This window comes from Eupeodes corollae, chromosome 2 (assembly GCF_945859685.1).
Source record: "Eupeodes corollae chromosome 2, idEupCoro1.1, whole genome shotgun sequence".
Classification (NCBI taxonomy): Eukaryota; Metazoa; Arthropoda; class Insecta; order Diptera; family Syrphidae; genus Eupeodes; species Eupeodes corollae.
The window spans coordinates 2,675,559-2,688,871 of NC_079148.1; the positions used below are offsets into that span (position 1 = coordinate 2,675,559).

At 33.6% G+C, this 13,313-nt stretch overlaps 1 protein-coding gene across 2 annotated transcripts in view; it reads right to left on the bottom strand.

Annotated features, from left to right (window-relative positions):
* The window catches only part of LOC129947004 (protein singed), a 45,129-nt gene extending 32,069 nt beyond the window's left edge, over positions 1-13,060 (bottom strand). For both annotated transcript variants that reach the window (XM_056057402.1, XM_056057401.1), the window contains exon 1: positions 12,679-13,060. The gene's annotated coding sequence lies outside the window, so the exon portion shown is untranslated. The remainder of the gene's footprint in view (positions 1-12,678) is intronic.
* Positions 13,061-13,313: the final 253 nt, after the last annotated feature.

Consider the following 13,313-nt stretch of genomic DNA (forward strand, 5'->3'; position numbering starts at 1 on the left):
TTTTACAAATGACCAAAAATTTTTACTGCCTTTGGGACATTGCAGTATTTTTTGCCGTAAATTTTGGTCATGTAAAAATTTGGTCCGTCGAATATGGGCGTTGCAGGCCTTCCTGGCTTGTTTGAACTTTTTCCGGCTTTCCTCAGTACGGTTGGCTTTATAGCAACGGAAACTAACCTCTTTGGCCCTAATAACCTCTTTACAGCTCGCATCAAACCAAGCGTTTTCCTTGGGTCTGATACTTTTAACCCTGTTTGGTATAAAAGTTCTCATTCCCAGGAGAATTAAACTTGTTATCATATCAGCGCTGGTGTCAACGTCACTATCGAGGAAGCATAGTGACTAGTTAAAGATCCTGAAGTAATTATTAAGACCGTCCCAGTTGGCTTTCTCGTATTGCCAAACGGTTCTCTTTTAGCTCTTTCTTTAACTGAACAGTTTTGACACGAGAAACTTGCTGATATAACACAATGGTCAGATATGCCTAGAGGAGATAGAACACTAACAGTGTACTTATCAGGGTCAGAGCTAAGAAACAAGTCAAGAGTATTTCTGCTCGACCTTCAACGTCCTATATTCGGGTGGGGTCGTCGACCAGCCGAGTTAGGTGGTTCAACTCAGCGAAGATTTGTGCACACACTCCATCGGGTGTTGTCTGGCCTGATTGTTGAAGCCATGAAATTCACGAGAAGTTGATACTCTGTCTAAATTTGGGCTTCGATAAAGGAAGCAGTAGCAAATAATTTGCTTATTTACAGAAAATTTAAACCACATTCATATAAAGGAATGTTGTTTACTACTTGACTCTCAAAATTTGCTTTCGAGTCTTAGACTTTTAAGTTCCCAGTTTTAAATGTATGACACTTAAAAAACTAAGTAGTTGCCTTGGTCAAAATTTTAGGTTCAATAAAAGCAATTGACTGCAAATGAAGTCGCTTATATTGTTTGAATTGTTGTCTTATTGCATGTTTTCCATTAATGGTGGCTTTGATGAAAATTGTTTTCTTTTTTGCCAAACCGAATGCGGAATAAAATTTAAGATTGATTCAATTGATTACATCGCGTAATGTCAAGACGGTCGCACGTGCCACAAGTTTTTGATTTAATCTCTTCCTGTACTATCCTCCAAGAACAACTCTTGTCATCAAACATTTCTTCTCAAATTTGCATTTTTCATCGGCGCAAAGGAATCGTTAATAGTGACCGTTAATAGTGGCAAAAGTCACAAGGCTCTACAGAAATCTAGCCGACTAGGGAATTCTGCCAATACCAATTTAACGCCTTCAGATAATGTTTTTCGATTTATTTTCCGTTGGAAAAACAAACAACGAAGACGGTTTGCCGGACGTATGAAGAAACAGGAAAATTCGAAATTTATATTACTGACCTATTAAAACAATTGACCTTGATAATTATTAAGTTTTAATCACTAAAATTAGTCCAACAATGAACTGAATCCGCTTTGATTGGAATAGAAGATCAGTTAGAATGTGGGATAATAACTTCTTTTCCTTTGTCGAATTATATTTAACACATTATTTAGTCTAGTTTATTCATCAAACAAAGTTACAATAGGTACTTAAGTGATTATTAGATAATATAATGCATACAATTTAAAATTTTAAACATTACCACCAGCATAGTTATTTAGAATAAACAATAAATTTGATTTAAATAATTACCTACCAACATTGTTATCAATCATGACGCAAGCAGTATTTGTCCTATTTCTATTTCTCTTAAACACCTGGATAATGGTTCATTGGATGCATACACAGTTCGATGATATGGGACATTAAAAAACGATTGGTTTCGAAGCAATCTCGCAGGAACATTAATCCCAATAAGAGCTAATATTTGTGACTGCTACAATGTCACGAATGAACATAACCTCTGTGAATTTTCTACGAATGTTAAGAGGCAAAATACCAAGTAATTTACATCTGGTTTCATAGGTAGGAAGATCTATGTCCCACTGAAGTCTTTTCACTACAACTCGAGTAAATCGTTTTTGGATTTTTCGATTCTAAATGAATAGAGAAATATGAAGTATTCCAGATTACACTGCAGTATTTAAGATTAGACCTTACAAACTCGAAATATAAACACTTTAAGGTGTGTGGATCGGAAAACTTCTTTAAGTTTCGCAATATAAAACCTAAGATTGAACTGCCTTTAGCAACTAAAAAAATATATATTAGGTTGCTCAAGCAAAATATTAATTTACTTATAGAAAAAAATGTTCACCAAAGTAGAGCTCTTCATATCAATTTTAAGTACTTACAATTTAAAATTGAAGTTTTCCCATTTAAAATGCATGTAAAAAAATGCTTTTTTTTCAAAGTTCTAATGCTCACTCACTTTTTACAATATTGTCAACCGGTTTAATGGACCTTAGAGGGAATTTCACGCTCTTTAAAACTGCTTTGGTGTTTTTTTTTTCAACTCGCACTGGTGCGCCAGTAGAAGCCATCAAAGTGCAATTTTTTGAATAAATAGCCTTTTTTCCAATTTTTTTGAGCAAATCACAAAAAGTTGGGAGAAAAAGGGCTGATTCGTAAAAAATAGTCCTTTGACCAATATTTATTCAATTTACAGCCATTCCTTCTCCCACGGGCAATTGTATGTTTCACTTTCTAGAGTAGGATCTCCTGAAAATCAATATGCTTTGTTGCCACCTACAAATACCACAGCCAACGTAGTGTACAATGAGGCTTTTCATGGTCGTTTTATTTAACATGCTTATAACTTAAATATCTGTACCTATTTATGTCTACCCGTGCGAAGCCGGGGCGGGCCGCTAGTTATGTATATTAAATTGTAAAATATCTAATTCTTTAATAAGGAATTTGTAATAAAAATAATTAAAATAATAATAACAATAAAATAGAAGGAAACTTTTTTCCTCTTTATAGCCTTTTCCGAAAAATTGTTAAACTGTTTGGACACTAAATCATTATGTTCCGCCCAACTTCCTCGATTTTCGTTGGGTACAGAATCTTCTTCATACAATAATAAACACAACATTGAAGATTTAGAGGCATTTTTTAAATCTGTTCACATGTGACGCGGTCTTCTTTAAATTTAAGATAGAAAAAGTGATCAATTATCATTTTGGTTTTTTTAACGCATTTCTCCAAAACTCATCCCTGACCAACTAAAAATACTAAAAACATATCGTTTTCAACAAAATTTTCAAAAGAGAACCCGAAATATCTTGTTTAATTTCACCTTCGTGAAATACCGTAAGAAAAACCATTTAGGAGCACAAGTTCCTTCAAAGAGCTGTTATTTTTTTTTTCAGAACCAACCAAGTACATTAAAACATACCGTAACCACTTTGGATCAATTATTTATTGTTTAGAAAATTAATCACACACGTTTAAAAGAAAACAAAAAACAAACCGTAACTAAATAACAAAAGAAAACTTGGAATAAACAATTTCTGAGATAAAATACTTGATTCCTTTTCCTTTTTATGTGTTTATGTTTTTAGTCTGATTTGATTTGATTCGCTTATGTTTTACGTCAATAAAGACACAAGTGATCCTAACGTCTAGCCATTTTAAACTGTTCCCACTGGACATCATAGTTCTTGTGAGTACCAACCGACATTGGCTTTGGAAGTCAAGTCAAACAAGAACTTCAATGGATGGAGAAATAACAGAATCAGTGACAACACAATACCTTCTTGCTTTAGTTCTTAGCAGCGCACCTTAAAAGGATTGAAAAGTTGTTCAATGCTTAGGATTTCCTTATAAATCCTTTAATAAATTGATGAAGACTTGATGAGTTAATCGATTCCCCCCACTAAATACTATGATAGTGTTGGAACTAAGAAAGGTATGACGAAATTCTTATTTTAAAGTTTATGACTGATGCAAACTTAAACTTGAATTAGACCAACAAATGTCCTGAGACTAATTCCTATGATTCATAATGTTTATATCCGTTTGCGACTTTTTTCACAGATGTAGTTACATACTGATGTATGTTACATACATAGATATATGTATAAACAAAATTGGTGTATCTAGGGTTGTAGGTTGTAGTGTATTGATATTGAATACTAAGGTTCACCAATTGTGAGAAGTCTAGCAGAGAAAAGCTGAAAGTGAAACGTGAAACGAAATGTCTATTTTCAACACCTTGCTCTCGGCTGTACTAAGAGCTTGAGCCTCTATCATAAAAAATGACAAAGAAAAACTCTTGAGAAATCCATGATAAAGAGAATTGAAGGTACAACTATTTTTCACTTCAGGTGTTGAATTATACTTTAGAATTTAAATGTTTATTTATTTACAACACTTCACGACTTTTACTTTCGCTATCTGTTTCAGTACACGCTCAGAGACGAATTGTGGCCAAAAAGAAAAATTATCATAGACAAATAGAACCATATTTTGGGCTAAGACGTGCAGGCGTCAACAAGCAACTTTGTTATAAAAAAAAATCGTTTCCTTTGACAAAAAGGAACTTCGAAGCCAACAATTGATTCCTCTTGATAAAGTTTAATGAAGTTGACCAATTTGAAGACGTTTATGGGGGGGAAAGCTGAAAGTGAGACATCTGGCACTTTTATATATTTCTGTGATCTGTAGACTTTTTGGCATACCACACTTTTGGTTATAACAATCCGCCAAAATTGTGAAAAATTTCTTTTTTTAACAACTCACCCCAGCCAAACGCTGAGAAAGGCTATGGTATTTCATATCAAGACTCATATCCCTAGAATCTTATAAACGTTCACAAATGTGCAGTATACTGACCAATACTCCCAAAATTAGTTGTCGAGTTATGGGTTTCTCTTATAAATAATGACTGGAAGCGTGTATTTGGGAAATCCAAAATAGATAGAATTAAAGGAACAGCTATATTCTCATCAGGTGTTGAATCAAACCCTAGATTTAAAATGTTTCATACATATTTATGTTTTTTATGAACAATACTTCACAACTTTTACTTTCATGATCATGTTCAAAGAAGAGCTGAGGAAAACAATAAAAATTAGCATAGACAAATAGAACCATATTTTGAGCTAAGACTTACAGGTGTCAACAGGCAACTTTGTTATAAAGAAATCTTTGAAAAAAAGGAACTTTTCGAAGCCAAAAATTGATTTGAATTGTATGGAAATTCAAGAATCTACCAGAACTCGTCATTGTTTATTTTAATATTTTTTTTTGTAATGGCACCGCTGATCTTGATCGCACAATTCATTCATTTGCATATTTTCCAATGTTAATTCTCTATGCGTGCATAATCCCATCGCAGAATATATTTTTGTGCGTTAACTGTGTTCATACCAACATCCGATGACAATATGTAATTTGTTAAGCTTGGCTTGCCTGGTGTGTGGATGAATGAGTCATTAGCCGGTCCAAGGAAACTCTACATAAATCGACTCGAAGGGTCATTGCATTTGGGACTTCATTTTTGCTTCTCTATATAGAGACAGAGCCTCAGTCACAGCCAAAGTCATACGGATACGGGCTCAATCCCCCAAAAATGTCGTTAAAAACATTCTGCTAGGTACGTCGCACGACGACGCGACGAGTCAGTCAGTATAAGTTAAGTATCGTATCAGCAGAACCCAAAAACGCGAAAGGAAAACATGAATCATTCAAGTCATGTTGCTGACGTTGAGTACAGGAATATGCGATGGGAATTCGAGAAACAGAATTGTATACCGAAAAAAGAAAGAAAAAAGGGAATACAATAATATTTTATACTCGTACTTGTTTTGTGAAAACAATCCAAGAGATATGAAGAAGTAATGGGTGCCTTGCCTATGCCTCTGCTGCTTTGGTAAACAGCAGCGGGTTGTGGTGCGGGTGCGATTGTTGAAATAAAAGAAGACAGAAGTCAAAGAAACGAACTTGAGCGACCAAAACATGAAGATTCTGTCTTTTGGCGATAAAAAATAAAATTTACTTTATTGTTTCTTCGCGCTGTGATTTTATTTCTCGACGTCGATATTCTGCTTGAATGTGGTTTTTGTTTCAAAAAAAAAAATAAAAAAAATAAAACCATTGTTGTTAATAAAGAGGAAATTAGCTAATTAGGAGAAACATTCTTGTTTTTTTTCTTCTATTTTTTTGTTAATGGTAAAAAATATTGCTTGTTCGACTTCTGCGAGTCTTTCTCAATATTTTTTTTTTTTACTTTATCTAATCAATTATGTTTTGTTTTGTTTTTCTTAATTGTAAGAAATGGTTGTTTTATTTTTGTCGAATATTTTTGAGAGTAACAAATTACAATGCTTCTTAGGAAGACCAAATTTGCTTTTCATAGCAGAAAAAAATATAACATGAGCTCTTATTTTCTATTTTGTGACAATTTTCTTTTAAGATATGAACAAAATTTGATTCAACGATAAAAAGTTGGTTTCATATTATCATCAATTTTGTGGAGCAACAAATGTGTGATAGATGACTCTCTAAGAAGTTATTAGATGTGCCGGCAAAAATTTGTATGACATTTAACTTTCTGGAGTTGGAGAACGTGATGAAACAGTAGAAGGTTCTTAAAAAAATACGAACACCTTCTGAATGTAAATCTTTACACCGGTCAACAAAAGTAAGCATGTGTTCTAGAGCAAAAATCAAACCATTCATTTCAGTAAGATTTTGTTGTCTTGAATTCAAATTTGATATTATAATTTTATCTCTATAAAAATCCATAAAAAGGTGTGTTTTAGGCTAAAGCGTTGTACTTATTTTAGGTAAAATTAAGCTTCCATAAATAATTCTCTCAAAAAGTCAAGGTTTGTTAAAACATTTTAGCCGAGTGTTACGTATTTTTGTTTAATAGTGTAGGTACATCATTGAACTGTTAAAATTGATATATTTCTCGGTGCATTTATTTCCAGCTAAATTTTGACAGATTATTGAAGTCGTAGCTAAACAGGGATAGGTTGCAATTAAATCTGTTTTAACAGATAAAAATAAAAGCGTAATATTTTAACAATTTAGTAAAATTTGAAGAAATTTTTAGCAATTTAGTAAGCTGAAAATATGATCGACCTAATTTTAAACGAAAATTTTCTAAAGTTAAAATCACGGAATTGCTACTTGCAGACCCCTCTTTACCACTGGGTCCAGGCCAAGGGCCCCGCAATCACTAGGGGCCCCAAAATTACTGAAACATGACTTAACATCTATTGGTCTATTTTCAAGAAAAAAAAATATTTTGATACAATTTTAGATGCATAAAGAATAACCAGAATTCGTACTTTCCTTGCTGAACCACAAACTTTGCTGAACAATTTAAATCACATTCCCTGCGAAATTATATTATATATTTAAGCACATCAATCAAATAATTATTTCGCATCAAAGCAGTTCTGCCCATATCTATGATGGCCTAAACATAGCACGAACAGTGACAGGTATAGTAGATACTGAATTAATATCACAACATCAAAATGAAGTAAGTTACTGGGTGTTGAAGCCGATTGTAGCTGTTGTAAAGTTTTTAGCTTCGAGAGGGCTTCCATTTCGTGGTGACAATGAGATCCTCGGATCTTCCATGCATTAAGTTGCATTGAGTAGCGAGTTTGATCCGTTTCTCGTAGATCATTTAAGCAAATCCAGGATATGGTCATGCGTGTTATTTTTCAGCAAATTTCTGTAATGAATTTATTTATGTCCTAGGAAGACAGGTTTTAAAAACTTTTGTAAAAGAAGTCAAAATGGTATAATATTTATAGTACAACCGATCTGTCTCATGTTGATCAACTAACATTTATTATTCGTTACGTAAAAGATCACGAGCCTGTTGAAAGGTTTTTGGACTTTATTCCAATTAACGAACATAGATCTGATTATTTAGCGGAAATCATACTGAAGTTTTTGGAGGATCATGACATTTCGATAACAAAGGCCAAAGCTACGAAAACGCGGCAAATATGTGAGGAAAGATTTCTGGTCTGCAGGCAAGAATAAAAGAAAAATGTAAATTGCCACTTTCGTAACATATGCAGGGCACTCATTAAACTTGGTAGGAGTGCATGCCGCCAAATTCTTTGACATAATTCAAAAATTGTATTACTTTTTTTCGGTAACTTCTCATCGATGGAGTGTGTTGACTGCTCATTTAGGTCCAAACAAAATTTTAAAAAAGTCTTTTTCAAACAAGCGCCTTATATAAAGGTCATCAAGAAATTGAAGAAGCTTTGATGTCTATCGCGAACGACTTGAACAGGCTCGAGAGGCCAGAGAGGAAGCATTTACTCTTTGCAACAAATTTCCAAAAACAAAATATTACCCTTGATGTTGCAATAAATTTTGCTGAGTGCAATAGATGAATTTAAAATTGGGGATTCCAAATATAAGGACCTTTCTGAAAGCATGAGGTGTAGAAGCTCACTCCAGACTTTTTTTAGATAGCTCTGGACCTTCAGTAATTCTGACTGGGAAAGAAAGATTTAAAATTGAAACCTTTCTACCCATTGTCGACACACTAAGCGTTCATTTCAAACAGCGACTAGGTTCGTATACGAAGATTGGCCAACTTTTGCTAAATTTTACACTGAAGATATGAACGGAGATGAACTACATGCTGAATTTAAAATACTACCTACTTGAAAATTATCGACACCAAAATGAAAAAAACTGACAACATTCTAGAGATTTATAATAAAATTTAAGATGAATTTCCAAATTTTGAAATTGCACTTAGAATTTTCTTAAGTATGATTTCGACCAATTGCAGTGGGGAACGTTCCTTCTCAATGTTTAAAAGAATCAAAAACGAATTCATAACTACAATGATTCAAGAAAGATTGACATGTTTGTCGCGGATATCAATCGAAAGCGACATCCTCAGAGGCATCGATTTTGAAGAAGCGTGTTCCATGCCCTTAAAAATAAAACTACAAAATATTTTGTTATGATTTTGAAAAGTACAAATGTTTTTGTCCTGGATATAATTGAATTTCGTTTAGTGTCAAACTTTCTCTCAGGAAATTCTTATAAAAATTGTTATTTAAAAAAAAAACAAGTTTTTGACTTAATTTTTGGTGCTTCGTACTTTAGCTATCGATTTTAGCTATCTATCCAAATTAAAAAAAAAAAAAACTTTTTAACGATTTTTGTATGCTGTCTTATAATTCAAAATCTTATTGTTATAGCCTTGTTCGGAAAACTGATTCGTTATGAGAACAAACATTTTTTTCAGAAATCGTTTAAGCTTGGATAGATCAATGTGTTTTTTTAGTATTATTTAGAATAGGTGAAGGTGAACAACTAAAGGGGATCTTTCAGAAATTTTGTAATTTTTGGAGTTTTTGTTGAAACAAATTATTGACAAAGGGTTTATAAATTTGGAAAACCATCACATGTTTTGTTGTAATAAAAAAATAGTTCATGAATTTATATTGTCTTAAAAAACCTAATGTTTTTTAGTTTGAATTTTTAAAAGTTGATTTCTTCAAATTGACTTACATAAATGTTTGATTTTCCAAGCAGAATAGGTCTTAAAATAATAAAAAATAAAATAAATGTCTAGTGACTTACAGCTCTCAACCATTCCTGTGTGCGAGTATTGTTCGGCAGGTTCAGACGAAATAAGGGACTGAAAGTTAGGCAAGTTTCTACTATCTGATTGGCCAGCTGCCAAAAAATGACCTTCCAATTAAGGCAACTTTAATGGAAATCTGACTGGAAAGTTAGTCAAGAAAAATCTCCCTAACTATCAAGTCAAGTGTTTTTTCATGCAACTGAAAGCTGAACTGTATTACTCTATGATTTATTTATTTTCTGCACAACTTCATTTAATGCTTTCTGTAAAAGTTTTCCTTGTCAATTTGGAAAAGAAATAACTAATATTTCTTTACAATACAAAATTAAAATAGTGATTGACTTGTATCTTGCCTGAGGATTGTTTTGTAGACAATAATTTTGTTGGTACTTTTTGTACTATGAACTTAAAGTAGAGGTTTGTGAAGTGAAGTTCGGAATTTGAAATTCATGACACTTGAAAAACTAACTAATTGCCTTGGTCAAAATTTACGTTCAAAGAATGAAGTTGACTGCAAATGAAGTCCCTTATGTTCGCTGAACCTGCCCGTTGTCAGGGATGGATGGGACCTACAATTTTGAACCGAATTCGAACGGCTAAAATCAGAAAGCACTTTTCATGACAAGAATTACTCTTGGAGAATTTGTCAATTCCTCGCAAGAGGCAGTACCCGTGAACAAAACTTAAGCTGGCATAGGCAGGGATCAAATCCAAGACCTCTGGCATGACAGTCCAACGCACTAACTATAATGCCACTGGTAAAACAATTGGAATTGGTCTTAGGCCACAAAAATTCTTCAAAATTTAACTTAATTAAAAATCTAACTTAATTGTTTGATTTTCAAACCAGATTTGGACTTAGGCCAAATTCTTCAGTAAAGTTAAATTTAATTGGCAGTTATTTATATAGGAAGGAACATATTGTTATAGTGTTCTCGCTATATTTAAGACTGACAATTTGAATTCTTAGGTGTCCCATAGCTGGAGTATGGCATTTTGAATGAAGTCAATTTTAGTAAATTTTTGGAAAATATAGGTATTTCCCTACAACCAAAAATGTTAAACTTATTTCGTCGTCGTTCTTTGAAAACATCTAAGTCCATTTTCCGAAAAAATGGAATAAATACATCAAGTTCATGCAAATAACAAAATTTATATTTTCTCAAAACTCCCAAAGCTCTACGATGCATCATTTTTAAACTATGAAGAACTAAAACTCCCAAAATCTAATAATTTGTAGGTAAGGTATATTGATTTCAAACTTTAAATGCAAATATCTCAAAACACAATAAAATGGACTAAGGGAGTTTTAATACAACGGCGACGATTTCATCCCTTCTTTAGAGATTTAAACTGGGTTTCTTTTTCAAATAGAACATTTGTGGACAGGGGACCCTTATGTATATTCCTGTCTATAAAAGGATAGAGTTTAAAGGACTCATTTATAGTAACGATGTCAACGACGTTTGATAGTTCTAATGATAAATACTTATGTATCTCTTATTATGCGCTGCCTTCCAATATTCCTACCAAAGCTTCCGCCCAATTTCATAACTTATCAATTCGTTCCACTTCCGACTTCCGTAATCCGCTATCCACCTACCTACCTTTCCAAAACAGTCAAAACAGGAATTCACTCAATCTCAATTGTCTACGCATACTCTCCAAAAAATTTAAAACAGCCAACAACACAAAAACACAGCAAGTTATATCGATTTATCTTTAGTACATTCGTCCTTTTCTGTTGTAGGTATTTATTTAAGGCTAAGTGCACAATGACTCCACTCATGCACTCGCTTATTCTTCCTTGCCTTCAACACATATCATAACATCACTACATTAACAATCACTAGGAAAGAAAAAGGAACTCACTTTTATTCAGCACCCCACATGGACAATATATTTTTGCGGAATTGGGTGGATCTCTGTTTCTGTTTCTGTTTGTGTTCTCTGCTGAACTGAGCTGACTGTTTCCATTAATGGAAGATGGAACATTGAACCAGAACCAGAAACAGAGGGTTCATTAGGAACAAAATTCCACGAACAACAACTCGAACTCAAATACGAATACCTTTTGTTCCAGAACGCGGGGGTGCGAACAGCAGTGAACAATTGCAACCCTCCCTTCTTTTTTTTTTTTGTTCATTTGTTGTTCCTGTTAAACTTAATGTTAATGCCGGTGTTTGTACCACCATCACTTCAGGCTTCGCAGTTCAGAGCTGAACAAAACTCAGCCCAGCAGGAGCTGGAGCACATATGTGCGCAACGTGTTGAGAATGAAAATACATATTCTTTAAAATACACAGCCTTGCTTTAAAAAGAAGAACGTAGGTATATACATGTTTATATATAAAAGGGGAAAGTGAAATCCAGGATAATTTTAGGGATGGGTTCTACTAGTTGGATGAATGGATGAAGTTTGATGTAGATTTTCTATATTGATAGGCGCTCCTTTTTAAATTTAATTTTAGAACTTTATACCGCTCCTATCTTAACTTTCTTTGTGCTTTGTGAACACATCAAGATCGAAGAGCAACTCCCAATAGCAACAAACAAGAAAAAGAATCAACCTCTTCTCTATCTCAAGTTCTGAACTGCAAAACAAAACCAACACCAACCAAGGAGAAGGGTCTATGCCCTTTTTTCCTCATCTTATTCGATTTTCTTACCCATTTTGCTATTGCTGCGCCTTGGTTAGGTTTGCTAGTTATATCGTTCTCCTTTGCCTTTCACAGCAAAAAAAAAATGAAAGGAAGAACGATGAACGAATAAAAATAACTATTTTTCTATTTTCGTGAACAAGTTCTTGTCGAAGCAAACAGCGGAGGAGATAAGACATTTTTTAATTACTTTGGCACTCCGTAGGCACGGTACTAGGCCCATGCCGATACCCATCGTCTTCATCTTCATCGTGTCGTGCGTCTCACTTAACAAATTATTACTCTTCGCTTCGAGTTGTATTCTAAGCTGACCGGTAACTTAACTTTTTGCAATTCTCAAGACAGTTAAATATATAGATATGCCTGATGATAGGGGTACCCGTAGCGTAGTACCTACCTATCTACTAGTGTCTTAACTAACTAAGAAAGATTACAAGGAGGAAGAATTTTAAAGCCGGTTAACATTAACAACACTAAATCAAAAGTCTGCACTTACATTGTTTCTGTTTCTGGAAGTGGAAGTAGAAGATGAATGCTTGCGAATTGGGATTCTGTTGTCCGTTGTTGTCGTCGTCGGCGGCCGCACTGGTAAATCCAATTTTCATTTATAAATTAAGCTATAACTTCTTCAAACTTGATCTTGAAAATGTACTATAATCAAAAACGATGATGCACCAAGTTTATTTATTTCTTTATATGTTTCAATATTAATTTTTGTGCAATTTTTAGATTTAACTACACCCTTCTTTTTTAAGCAAAGAAAATAACATAAAACTTATAAGCTGAATTGAATGAACTTGAACAAGAACAACTGCAAAATTGATGGGGAGAGAAATGAACACTCGCGATAATCAATGAACTGAACTGAACACGACTCCGTCTCAAACACGAATGAGGTTGTTCAGTTGATTCTTGTTTGAGGAAAGCCTTTTCAACTTTTCAAATGAAATACAACAAAGATGAAACAAAGGCTTGGACAGTGGTGGCAAATGTAGTTAATACTTTTTGTGTGAGATAGTAGTGATTATTATGTTTAGGAGTATCTTATTGGTTTTTTGAGGGAAATTTGCAGAAAATTTCTTTTAAATTGTTTTTGGGCTCAACTTTCCATTACCGCAGCACGAATTTCGT